General features: G+C 40.8%; 1 protein-coding gene across 5 annotated transcripts in view; it reads right to left on the bottom strand.

Moving 5' to 3' along the window:
- DENND4C (DENN domain containing 4C) overlaps nt 1-9,502 on the bottom strand; it is a 70,936-nt gene extending 61,434 nt beyond the window's left edge. For 3 of the 5 annotated variants that reach the window (XM_085043259.1, XM_085043260.1, XM_085043257.1), the window contains exon 1: nt 9,375-9,502. The gene's annotated coding sequence lies outside the window, so the exon portion shown is untranslated. Of the gene's footprint in view, nt 1-395; nt 531-8,912; nt 9,095-9,374 lie in introns of those variants that run through there. The other 2 variants (XM_085043261.1, XM_085043258.1) reach the window with 2 other exon arrangements.
- Between the last annotated feature and the right edge of the window lie 4,444 nt (nt 9,503-13,946).

The following is a 13,946-nucleotide window of genomic DNA, read 5'->3' on the forward strand; positions in this document are numbered from 1 at the left end:
AATGGTATAAAAACTGGAGCAGTTACAGACACGTGAGGCCAAAATGCAAATTCTGAACTGACATACAAAGTCTTGAGAAGCAGGTGGAATCAATATAGTCAAGTTTGGTACCAGTAAATTAAGTTCTGTGGCAAAGGACAGAAAACAGAAATGGAAAAGATATGAGATGGGAAGAATGATAATCAGCAAGCAGTCCAGCTACACTCATTTAATAAACCAGTTCAATCTTATTTCATCAGTGTTATACCCAAACTGTTCTTTCATGTAACAGATGGCAACTACCCCAAAGACTGCAAAGAAAATAGTTCAAAAAAGAAAATTTAATAACAATAATAATAATAACAACAACAACATAGTTCTCAGAGCAAGAACAGTACTTTATAAAATGCACTTACTACCCCAGTTGAAAGCTTTAAAGGTTAGCCATGCTCAGTATTATGTAATGAGTGAAACATCTGCTGCCCTGGAAACATTCTTTGTTAGAGAACTCTTTCTGTAATTGGAAACTCCTTTGAAAAAAAGCCAAATATAGTAGCCTGAAACAAAAACAAAACAGCGAAGAAAAAGTCAAGAGACAAAAAGTCCAGCGGTTAAATTTCTTCTGGGAGCCCACATTTCCTAGACTGCTTTTTGTAGGTTTTGTTGTACCCTTTTTTGGTTGGGGTGAGTGGGGACTATGATTTGGTTTTGAGAAGTCAAAGGAGAGAAGAATGTTGCCTCAAATTCACCTGAGAGGTTACTCCAAGCAAGCTGTAAGAATCAGAGACATTTTTTCTTATTGCTCTTTTTACTAAGCATTGAAATAGTTAAGTATTAACATTGAAATTATTTTGTCAGAATCTCCACAGACAGATTTGCCAGATCGCAGAATCATGCTTTGACTTGATTTCTGCTCTCCATCTACAACAAAATAAGGCTTGTGTGACTTGAAATCATCATCTAAGGGCTCTACAAAAGCACAGTGAAAAACCCACTTGCTGGTTTTGAGGAACACAGTCTTACTAGTAAGTTTTCATCTTTTGGTAAAAAATACCACTGCAGGAGGACATCATTCTCCTCTGTAGGTCTCTTCACTGACAGCTTCACCATCCCAAACACAGGCTGCTTCATCGATACATTCAGAGCCTCGCAGCCTATCCCCAGCCCACTGAACTCATTTTGTGCCTATCAAAAGGATGATTCCCATTTCTGGTTGGCCTGTGATACCAGCCTCAAACCACCAGGCTTCATGTCAGCATTTTTATTCTTCCTCAGCTGCTTTTCAAGCTTGGTGGGAGCTTATTAACACTTCAAAAGTCTGTCTTTTAATCCTCTTGCCAACTCCTCATTAAGAAACTCTCGTTTGCCAAGATGTCTTAAAATTAAGTCCAAACCACACAATTGACAGCAGTTAGAATATTCATGCTTTTGGTCTTAAGCTGCAGCACTGTTCTACTTATACTGATATATGTATCAATAAATACCTTTCTCAAACATGAAAGAAATCTATCAAGGGATAGCAAGCTTGAGATTTTCTGTCATGAAGTTCTAGCACATACCAGACATGATAAATGTGAAGTCTGACATTACACCTATTTTGAGCCTCCTTTTAGTATCATCGTATGATACACAAAATACCTACACTGTATTACTCAACACACTGTGGAGTTCTCAGACAAAATAGTGACAGGGAACTTGATTTTCTGAGATGAACTGTACACATTTTAAGCAGTAGGAGTCAAGTCATTGCTAAGAGCATACCATCAGTTTCTGTCATAATTTAACACATGCCCTTATCTTTCTAGTTAAAATATTTTTCATGCACGTTTTTATGTTTTTATGATTTTTTAATTGTTTTGACATACAATATATTTATGGATTTAGTAATACGCCTAAAATAAAAAACTCTGGTTTCCTAAAGCAGGCTATGACTATCATGGACACAATTCGCAATTGTTAACATTCTTATTTCAAATTTAACCATTTACAAATGGATTAATTCTACTTACTCAGAGAACTATCTCAGATTTTTCCAGATTTTTTTGAAATCCTAAGATTTGATCCCACAAGACTTACAAAAGAGCACAGTCCCAATGTCATTTGTTGTGACATGCACAAAATGTTTGAGACACCCTACATTCATTTCTCTGGACAGGGTGGAGTGGAATTCACAACTTCACCCTTTGCAAAAATCCAAAATAAAGCAGAAAAAACAGAACACCAACCAACCAATCAAAAAAAAACCCCAAACAACAAAGCCACCAAAACAGCCCACCGCCAAACCAAAAAACAAATGAAATCAACCAAGCAAAACCACCAGAAAACCAGACACCTATCCCAGCCCTCAAGTATACAGCTCCCAAGTATACAGCAGCTGAATGTCCTCATTTTCTTGCAGTGATACCACTCAAAGGTATACTTTAACATACTACTGGCTCTTGGAAGGGGCAGGTGGGATGATATTTATAGAGCCAGAGGATTTACCGCAGGGGTGGGCTACCATCATTTTAGTCCCCACTCAAAAGAGAGGGCATCACCCTGTCCTCTATGACATAGTTTTAATCCTTGACACTTTTTTTGTTGTTTATAATTCCTTCTTCCTCTGCCAGGTCTAGTATCAATATTCCATATAGACAAGAGGAGTAGGAATATAAATGGAGTGATATCACTTTTACACTTAACAAGCTGGACAACTCAAATGCAAAGTATTTCAATTCAGACATTCAATCCAGGAAGCATACCAGATAATGGTGAGACTTTTAAAAAAGGTACAACAGACAATTAGACACTTGGGGATCAAAGCAGTTTCCCTTCTCAGATCTGTGAATCATCTGGCTACTAATGTAACTAGAAAAACAGTTCAAAATTAGAGGAGTGACTGAGTAAATAAGATCTTTTATTCCTAGCAGAATCAGTTGGATCAAAAAGACTAAGAAGAAGAGGCTTGGAGACTGACAGTACATACACTATACATCTGACTGTCACAGAAGAAAAAAAAAGAGCTGTAAATGTCTTTGAACAGGATTTGTTCTGTTTTCTTTAAAATAAACTGAAATGTCACATTAGTCATCACATTCACAGTGAATGAGTCATCATAACCCAAAAGAACTTCTAGCTTTCACATATAATTATCTTACAAGTAGATTTCTACAAACAAAGTTCAAAGCAAAAATGCAGCAAAGTATATGCCTCAGAGTTTGAAATTACACTGCCTTTTAAGACAGCATAGGTTTCTTTTAAGCAGGTTTGTGTACCATTCCTTTTTTCAAAGGTAAACTTGCTACTTGGTCTACCCAATCCTGATCTACATACTCCTCCCTCTATTACATGTAAGGCATGTCTGGTTTATTCCTAGAACTGTACAAGCACAGCCAGAAGTCCACAAAAGAATTCTGCTCTTCAGAGTCATACAGGTGTTCCCATATAAGCCCCTGTTAAAGTTCATCACCACTAGCAAAAGAAATTTTTGGTTTGCAAAATCTATTCTACTTATGGCTTGAGATTTTCTCATGCCAGTACAGCTCCAGGTTTGCCTACACTACTGATTAGTACCGGAAAACTTCAGTGGTATATTTATACTTTATTCACAAACAAAATGAACGATCTCATACAGGGAGAATTACTACTTACTTACTACTAAGGCACAAGAAAAAGGGAAAAGAAAAAAGAAGCAAAGGAAGTATGTATCCCCAAGGTTAAGCAAGGATTTAAGGCCAGAAAAAAATTCAAGTCTTTCACTGATTATTCTAACTGCAAGAATTCATTTTGAGTCAAATAAACATTGTGCAGGAGACACGTAGACTTGCTTCTTCTGGCTTCAGCAAAACTTTGAGAAAATAGTAACATATTTATGCAGTTACAAAGTTTTATCATTTATGTCCTGCTGACCTTTAATATTCAGAACTGAAAACAAGCCTGGATGTGACCAATGAGAGACATGCTGCTCTCAAGCTTTAATAAACCACATCTATACATCACAGTGGTTTTGTGACTTCCAAAGCTTATAACAAAAGTACTTGTACTCTTCCTCCTACTGCCAAATCCCAATTTTACTCTTAAATGTATGTGGCACCTGCTCAGAAAACTAAACCTCACTGGGTTAGCCTTCCCAGTTTCCCTCTACAGGGATTGGAAGAGGAGCTTCAAGTGGTAATTGAGGGCACCTCAAGTTAGGCTTTCATTGGGAATTAGCCCCTAAAAAGAAAATGGTGGATAACAGGGGAAGAAGAAAATCTAGAAACTTGAGTGTTCCTAGGCTAAAATTAACTTCTATCAGTACTGCTCTTCAGTCACACCTCTGGGAGTTTCAGCACCTTAACAGGTACAAGACACATAAGTTTTATATACATCCAATATTTCTCAGGTTGTCCATCCCCTTGAAAACATTTCCTCTAGCAAAGACACAGCTTATTTTTTAGGATTTGTTTCAGGGAAACCTGCAAAAGGTATTATCTATGCCTCAAAAAAATCCACCTCAGCATACTTGGGCTCACATTAACTTCAAACACAACAATTCTCTGCCACTTGCACCTAGATACCTGAAGTTTACATTCTCATTAGGATCACTAATTACTTAAAATGTTACCATGAGATTTCATGCTCAACAACGAAAGCATAGGTACAAATGACTCTGTAGTATATGCAAACTGCTACTGCTATTTCCAAGAATGGCTGACTGATCAGCTGTTGAGAACTGGCCACACCGGTTTCCATATTTTGCTACAGTCACATTTGATGATTAGAGCAACCAAATGAATAATCTGCTGCTGTGAATCAGCATTTTACTTTATTTTTCCTTTCTATAACCTTCTCTTAGACCAAGATGGATATCCTGCAAAAGCTTCAGGGCTTAACTATACAACTACTGATGCTTTGAGTTCTTGATTTTCCTGAAACATTAATTAAGTGCTTGAACTTCTTTTTCTTCATATGCTGCTCCTAGGTAGCTGCTCTCTAGATATGGTTCTCTTTCTCCCAAATTCAACCATTCCCTGAAGCAGAAAAATATACACATTATATATATACACAGTGGAAGGATATTTTCATCATGAGACTTTTATCTATGTCAGGTTTCTTATCTGGGTGAGAGTATAGCTTCACCCCCAGAGAACAGCAACGAAGGCTGGAGCCATGTTATGTGACACCAGGAATAGCAGCACTAGGTTGCTCAACGGGGAAGAAAAAAAAGAAGTCTTGCTTTCAGCAGTCACACAACTCCTCCACATTGCTAAGACTTGCGAAAGAGAAGAGCAGTACTGAAGAATGCATCAGCAGACAGACTTGTTGTTTATGCATTACTGATCAAAGGCTGAATTTAATTATAAAAGCAAAAGCTATCACTGAAATGTGTCAATTCAGAGAGAAAGCAAAAACACTGGTTTCTTTCCCTCTTTGATGAAAAATGGTTGCACTTTGTGCTCTACCTACCCTTTGTTCACAACTGGAAAACACTTTCATTTCCAAATGAAGAAAGTTTCTACTCCTCTCCTTGTAAACTCAGCTTTTGCTGCTAGAAAGAACAACTTGATTTGCAAGTCAACCCTTGATTTACACTATTTTTAGTATCTTTTAGGCAGAAAAACACAGGCTCTTGGTTTATGCCTGAAAAGCATCAAGTCTCTTCAGAGACTTTTTGAGAATAGAGGAAAGGAACTGAAGTGTCACTAAATGCAAAGATGAAAGCAGAGTAAGGCAAAACTGGCCTACTACATTTAACTGAAACAAAGCAAATGGAATGTTTAATGACATGCAAGCCAACACTCAGCAAGAAACTGTGGGTACGTTTTTCCTGTTCTCTCTATCAACAGCTCTGAGTTTGCTGGTTAAAAAAAAAAAAAAAAAAAACAAAGAAAAAAGTCGCATGGTTAAACAGAGACCATTATTATAATCTTAGTAATTCTGAAAACCGTTTTCAAGTTTCCCGTCTGCCAAAGTAAACAGTAAACATCAGGACCACATTTATATCCTCTAAGAGCCTGTAAGCAGAAACAAAGGGCTAGAGTGCGATACTAACCAAGACAAAACTTTGTTCTAACAGAGCTTGGAATGCACAGCACAGTGTAACTGTACTCCTGAATAGAATAACTAAGTCTATATGCGCACATTTTCTGACAGATGCACAAGAATTAACTGAACACGAAACAGTAACACTTCACCAGAAACTATGTTGCACTCCAGAAACTGTCTTGAACTACGTCACTTTGCTTCTAAGAACCCTTTATACGAGGGTCAGAATTGTGAGCCTTTATCTCTACAAATTTGCACAATGAAACTCTCATTATCATTACAGGGGTGTAGCATTTCCAACAACACTTTTTTATCAGATGGGAATGAAGCAGCATCATGTTTCTGTACATCCATGGGCAACAACTTTAACAGAGGGCTTATTTTTGTAGCAAACCAGAAATTCCAAAGCAGATAAAAAACCCTAAAAATTTCAGTTTATTGTCTGAAGCACTACAGGAGCAAAGAAAACAGGTCTCATGATGCATGTGCAAACTGATTTTCATTTTAGAGATCTGAATAAGCATTATGGACAACTATCTGGCAAGTCACATGGGAAGCAACTTAGTAACTATGAATGTGATCCCCAAGAACTATTTTACAGGTCACCTGTGCCAAGATCTTCAGTATCCTGAATATCATCCAAGAAAGCAGCATGCTTTCTTGGTGGGCAATCCTTGCCTTGGGATGACTAGCAAGCAGAGGAAGAAGAAGATAACCACCTACAAGGCGAGCTACCCTTAAACAAAAAGATGCCTGATTCAGAGGTTACAGGTGCTTTTGGTTGTTATTTCAGTCAGAAGGCCATGCAACCTACTGAAGACCACCAAATGTGCTAGCCTTTATGCATACAGATCTACGCCTACAGCTGCCACTGAAATTTATCTGAAAACTTAAGAGTAAGACATAACAGTCAAAAGACTACCTTACCTTCCTCTTACAACTTTGTCAACATATCTTTCCTACCACAATCTACTCAGACTTTTCTCCTACTGTACTTTTAAGCAAACCCAGATGATGCACCAAGTTGAACACTTTAACATATTTGTTCTTAAAGCATATCAAGGTTGAATTCCAAACTCAATTCTCCACTGGTCAAACACAACCCTAAGGAGAACCAAGCTTAAAAAGACACCATTTCCAGAACTGTATTTCAACAATATGTAGCACTGTCATTGCAAATGAAAATTTAAAATATGTTGAGTCAGGGGGATGTTATGCATACCAACACTTAATATTCCAATTTTGCTCAAGTTGATTTATTGTTTTTAGTGAAAACGACTTTAAGGTTGATCAGAAAGAAATCACACATGCAATCTTCAAATAAGAAAACAAATATGTAAGACATGGTCCAAGAAGATGTCATTACTTTTCTTTGGGTTATGGAGAGGCCAATCTTAACTGAAGAATAAACAGTCGTATGTACATTAGACTTATCCATAAGTATTCAAGAAAATGCCCATCTTAACTGGTAAGATTTCTTTTTTTTAAAAGATTCAGACACTGAGATCTTAGCAGTAATAGGTGTCAAGTTGTGCTAGTAACTGTTTTAACACAGAAGTCAGAACTCATGTAAGTAAGCTAACATTTACATCTCTGATTTCTACTAAACTTTTCCTTGCAGTGCTCAAGACAGAAATGCACTATTAGCATTTCATATCCACTAGAAGGGTAAAAAGCAGCCTGTCAGCCAACACTTAATAAAAAGAAAAAAACATCTTAAAAACCACTTACAGTCACATTTATAATAAAAACATTCTCAAACTATCCAACAGTTTTTTCTTTTTTTTGTTGGTGTCCTTTGTGCGAAGGATTTGAAATATATATGTTAGTGTGTTTAGCAGTCTGGTTAATCACTTAAGTATGGTCATGACTGCTTTTCAAAAAAATACAAATAAAAATCCCTTCATTTTCCAAACAGATATGAAGTAATTTGCATTCCATCATTATTTTTTTCCAGAAGAACAAAACACTTACTGCCTTAACCCCTCACACGCCATCTTAAAAAGAGTGATGCAAAAATTTTTACTAACTTTGTGTTTGGTCTACACAAAGGAACAGCCAACAAAACCAACAGCAAATAATTCTCTTTTTACTAACATGTCCGTGTGCAGGCTCAAATTTACCTTGGTTAAAAACTTCATAGCAAGCCAAGAAAGTATGAGGAAAGTCACATAACTTACAGGGAAAAAAAAGGGGAAAAAAAGTCAAATGAAATGTCCTGTTTTTTTGTCCTGCCCTCACGCAGATATAAAAGCTTAACTACAGGCGTTGTTTGACTACAGCAGAACGGTCCATGTCTGCAACGTCTGCAACCTCTGCCCATAACAACATGTTAAGATCAAGAAAAGGACTTGACAGCATTAAAAAGATTGGTACAGAACTGACATTAAGTTTAGAATTAATATAATGTTGCTCAGTTTTTGCATCTTTTCTGAGACTGCAGAATCAACAATTACGCTAAGTTGCGCTCCAACACTTTGGATGACTGTGTTTGGCATTAACAGCAGAGTTAATTAGCTGACATCATATCTAAAGCTTCTGGCAGCTTCTGTGAATATTTCTGCGCAATCTGACACACGAAGGCCATAGCATATCACCAGATCTTTCTGCTAGATTGTAGCAAAGACACACAACATATCCTAGGATGACGGCACACGTCGATTAAAAGTTCTGGCCTTAGCTTTTCCTCAGATCTGCAGAACTCTAAGTTTCTCACTGATACGACCAGCTTCCAAAACACCAGCATGACTTAGTAAGGACGATCCCTGTTATTTTAACAACCTTCCAACAACCGGTGACGATCTCCACTTCGGCACACACCCCCGCAAGGGTTAAATCCGCTGACGCCAGAGTTTAGGGGAGGAGCCGGGGCATGGAAAGGGAGAGGAAAATGGAGAAAAAAAGGAGTGAGCTGCCCCGGGACTCACCTGCAGCGCGTGCCACCTGCGCCGCCGGAGAGCCCCGCGCTCCCGGGAAGCGGCCGCGCCCGACGGGAGCAGGGAAAGTAACAATTATCCTGGCAATAACTGCAGTGAAAAAGTCCTGAAAGCGCCTCCGCCCTGCCGGCCGCGCAGTGCGGGTTAAGGACGAGACCCAGCGCAAGAAGCTCTGCCGGGGCAGGGCAGGAGCCCTTCCCAGGCACCGGCTCGGCACCGGGGAACACCCCGAACCCCCCTGCCTCTCCGGGGAGGAGGGAAGTTTCCTCGGGAGGCGTTAGAGGGGAAAGAAGGGGCCGTGGAATAGGGGGTGGGAGAGGGGTTTTCCCCCGGAGCGCCGCGCCCCGAGGCGGGAGGAAGCGTCGGACCCGGCGGCTTGCCCGCCTCCCCCCGCTCCCGCCTGTCAGGCCGCCTCCTCCCCTCCCTGCCTGCTTGCCTCTCTCGGCCGCTCACCTGCCGCGGGCCCCGCCGGCCCCTGCCCTCGAGCGCGCCCCCGCCCCGCCGCTCTCCCGCGCCCGCCGCCGCCTCAGGAGCCGCCGCGCCCGCCGCCGCTCCTGTTTGGGGAGGAAGCGGCCACCATGTTACTTTCTCCCCCTCCAACGCCTACAGGCGGGGTCCAGGGCCCGCCCCGAAAGGAGGCGGTGGCGGCGGGGCCGGGGAGCGGCGCTGCGGCGGCCAGGGGGCGCCGGCGGGAGCGACCGGGGCCTGGGGCTCGGCTCGAGGTGGCACCTGCGGCAGGCGGCCCGAGCGGCCGCGCCGGGAGCCCTCAGCCCGGCAGCGCGGTGCGCTTACGGCGGGCTGTGCCACCCCTGCGGCTCCTGTGAGGTGTTGGGCTGTACCAGGGAAAAAGTAATAAGAGAGGAAACTTGGCAAGTCACAGAATATTCTGAGTTTGAAGAAACCCCCAAGGATCATCGAGGTTCAACTCTTAGCCCTACACAGCTCATTCCCAAGAATCACACCGAGAGCATTGTCCAAATGCTTCTTGAACTCTGGCAGGCTTGGTGCAGGCTTGCTCCCTGTGAAGCCTGTTCCAGTGCCCAGCCATCTTTGGGGTGAAGAGCCTTTTCCTAATATGCAACCTAAACATCCTTTGACATAGCTTTGTGTCATTCCCTCGGGTCTTGTCACTGCTCACCAGAGAAAAAAAAATCAGTGCCTGCCCCTTTGGTTCCTCTCATGAAGAAGTTGTAGACTGTGATGAGTGTAGACTGTGAAGAAGTTGTAGACTGTGATGAGGTCTGTCCTCAGTCTCCTTCAGGCTGAACAGACCCAGTGACCTCAGCTGATCCTCATATGGCCATGATAATTTCAGCCACCTACCCCTACAAGGCTATGCACTTCATGGGTGACTCTCATTAACCAAATAGTGCTTGTCACATTTTCTGAAAGATGTAAAAGTGCAGTGGTACAGACAAGCTCAGAGGAGCTTGCCTTGGGTGAAGGAAGGATGGTAGATATAGTTTTTCTGTATTTTAGTGAGGTTTTTGGTACTTGCAGTATTCTTCTGGACAAGTTGTCCAGCTGTGAGAGGAGCAGGTTCACAGGTGCGCTGGGTGAAGGATTAGCTGAAGGGTTAGAGCTCAGAGGATAGCGGTGAATGGGGCTACATTCCCTGGGGCATCAGATCATCAGCAGTGTTCCTTGGGGTTCAGTTCTAGGGCCAGCCCTATTCAACATGTTTATCCATGATTAGGAGGCAGGAGTTGAAAGCACGATTAGTATGTTTACTCTTTTGAGGGACAAGAGGCCTTGCAGAGCAATCTGGATAGATCAGAGCATTGGAAAATAATCAGTGGCATGATGTCTAACAAGAACAAATGCCATATTCAGTACCTGGGTTGGAGGAACATTGGACAAAAGTACAGACCGGGAGAGGAGTGTGTGGAGAGCAGCCCTGCAGAAAGGGGTCTGGGGGTGCTGGTCAGCAGCAGCTCAGTGTGGTCAGCAGAGTGTGCCCGGGCAGCCAGGAGGGCAAAGCCCATCCCGGGCTGCATCAGACACAGCAGCACCAGCCGTCAATGGACAGGATCATCCCGCTGGATCCACCCTGAGACCTGTGTGCTGTGCTGGCCCACAGTCTGAGAAGGGTGGGAAGGTCCCTGAATGTGTCCAGAAGAGGGGGGAAAAGCTGGTGAAAGGGCTGGAAGGAGTGTCCTGTGAGGAGTGGCTGAGGACTCTCGGTTTGTCCACTTAGGAGAATGGGAGACTGAGGGATGACCTCATTTCCCTGAACAGCTTTGTGAGGAGGGGAAGGAGAGAGTAAAGTGCTGATTTCTTCTCTCTGGGACCCAGCAACAGGATATATGGGAATGGTTCAAAGCTGCACTAGGGAGCGGGTAGACTGAATGCTGAGAAGCATTTCTTTACCGAGGGGGTGGTCAAACACTAGAACTGACAGCTTAAAGAGGTGGTCAATGCCATAAGCCTGTCACTGTCTAAGAGGGTTTTGGATGATGCCATCAATAAAGGACTCTAGCTTTTATTCACCCTGGGAGTGGCCAGGCAGTTGGACTAAATGATTGTTGTAGGTCCCTTCCAAGAAGAACTATGCTAGTATTCTATATTGAATACCAGCATATAGAACTATGAAGCATTATAGTATATAGAACTATGAAGTATTCTATATGGTTCTACACTAAGGTGTCTTCCTTTTTGCTTGCAGATTTCTGTCACCTCTCAGCAACTCTGACATCCATCAGATGTTCCATTATGCTGGTTCTATTCAGTAACTGACTAGGAAACTCAAGAGGTGTTTTAATGTGTTAATTTCCTTTTTTAAAATTTTTTTATTTACTAAAGTACCCTAAAATGTCACTGGGCAGTAGATCTGCCACAAAAAAATGAGATGACCATCCTTTTGGTAGCACTTAGTCACTATTGCTCATGCCATCATTAAATTCCACCTACCCAAAGGAAAGAATGAGGCCAAGGGAAAGGCAGTTAATTAATGTATTTTTGAACCTCTTTCACAGAGAGGGGTTAGCTCTGATCTTTGTATCTAAAGTAGTGGTTTTTTGGGTTTTTTTCCTGGAATACCATGGGTTTCTTGATCCATTCTACCCTTTTTGTCTTTTAACCAAAGCAGATAATCTAAGCATCAATGTTTTTTTGTTCAGAAATAATCCTCTGTATCATGCATTTGTCAGGAAGCTTGTGACTGATCCTAAAAACCTATAATTTAATAATTTTATGTTATAGTAAATAATTCTGTTTAATTTCCATCTGAGTAGCACAAAACTCCCCTCTGCTTGATGTAGTTCCAGGTAATTTTCAAAAATTTTCTTGACTTTGATTAGTCACCAATTGCCAAATCTACACTTCAGGAAGGCCTGATCCTTTAAACTCATCGGAGCAAATAATTTATTTTTAGTCCTTGTGTTTATTTGAGTCCTTGGGTATAAAAATACTTTTCCTTTTCAGATTTCTTGCCAAACACTTGAAGATGTCTTCATAACTGCTGGAAGATTTTGTTCTTTAATCCTGTAGTTGCCTCCAGTCATATGAATTATGGAAATTACATCAGAGACCACTTCAATTTCTCTGGCTTTTGGAATTGACAGATGGAGTAGGAGCTGGGTCCATAAAGGGGGTAGCAAAATTGAATTACGGGGTGGTTGCCTGCTGTCCCAGGGATTTCTGCTCATCACAATGTGTTAAAAATTGTCTGAAGTAATGCTGTCACTTTAATACGTGGAAGATCCTGATCACTGTTTACTTTTGAATAGTTGTAGCTGTGTTCTGCAATTCTGTATAAGACAGAAAGCTCTGAAATCAAATGTTTCTTCTTACTGTACAGATGGTTATGGTTTCACAATTTATTTGCTCAGACTATATTTTATGGCTGGGAGCTGAAGATTCACAGGCTCTTTCTGGCTTTAATCATTTAATCAGTAACACACAGAGATATGATAAACATAAAATCATTTTCAAGCATAGCTTCAGCCTAAAACATGTATCCTGTAATTTGCAATTCTGCTTCAGCAAATCCATCTATTGGAAAGCCACTATTTTGTCTGAAAGTGTCAGGATTTCAACCCAGTAAACTTTTACTAGTTGTCACTGTGCTACGAGATCAAAACCTAAGTTAGGCTATTCTTGTTGGAAAGGTCTTCATAAATACCAGCAGGGGAGGATAAGAATTCCTTTCTTGATATTAATTCTTTTTTAATGAATTAATATATGCTGCTTAAAATATTGGCCTAAATTCAAGAATACTTTGAAATTATTCATTTAGGAAAATCAGGTTATCTTGATCTTTTCTGTATAAAATGTGGCAGGATTTTTTGAGATATTTGTCTTCCAAAGGCTTTCTCAGTATATTTTTCTGAAAAATATAATGTTCCCTTTTCCTGAAAAAGCTTTCAGTTGGAGTCTCTCTGTGTCCAGCTTAGAAGGCAACAGGTCTTAGAATTGTTTTCAAAATGCTTATGATTCCCTCAAGTATTATTTATTATTACATGAGTCCCCAGCAGCTGGAAAAAAAGAGGTTATTCCTGCTAAAAAGTATTGAGCATGGTACCTCTTGGCTTTGGCTACACATAGAAAATGGGAGTTTCAGTAAGCACAAGATTGTTGCAGTGTCTGTTTTTGCTATGACTCTCTTTTGCCTGTTTTTTGCTGTTAGATTTGGCACTGGATTTTTTTAGCATGTTTCTGGGTTAGCTGTTATACAACAGTGACTTCTCTGTATTCCACAGAAGATTCTGTATGCTGTTGCATGTTGAACCTGATCAGTCAACCCATCTGAGCAAAATGCACAAAAGACAGTGATTTTTAAAGTACACTTAGATTTGTGATCTATGTGATTTTGGATCCACCTGTAATTGCTTAGATAATTGATCCTATCCTAAAAGAATGGCTCTGAACATAAATTCTGTTCTAAAGTTCAGGTCAGTTTAGGGTGGTGACTCACTCTGTCTCTTACCTACCTAAACTGACTTCTTAACTATAGGTACTTCTTTAGGTTTTAATGGCTGATTTTAATAACATAACCTCATTTTTAATTTATTTTCCAAGAAAACT

This window comes from Lichenostomus cassidix, chromosome Z (genome assembly GCF_008360975.1).
Source record: "Lichenostomus cassidix isolate B80296 chromosome Z, HeHo_3.0, whole genome shotgun sequence".
Taxonomy (NCBI): domain Eukaryota; kingdom Metazoa; phylum Chordata; class Aves; order Passeriformes; family Meliphagidae; genus Lichenostomus; species Lichenostomus cassidix.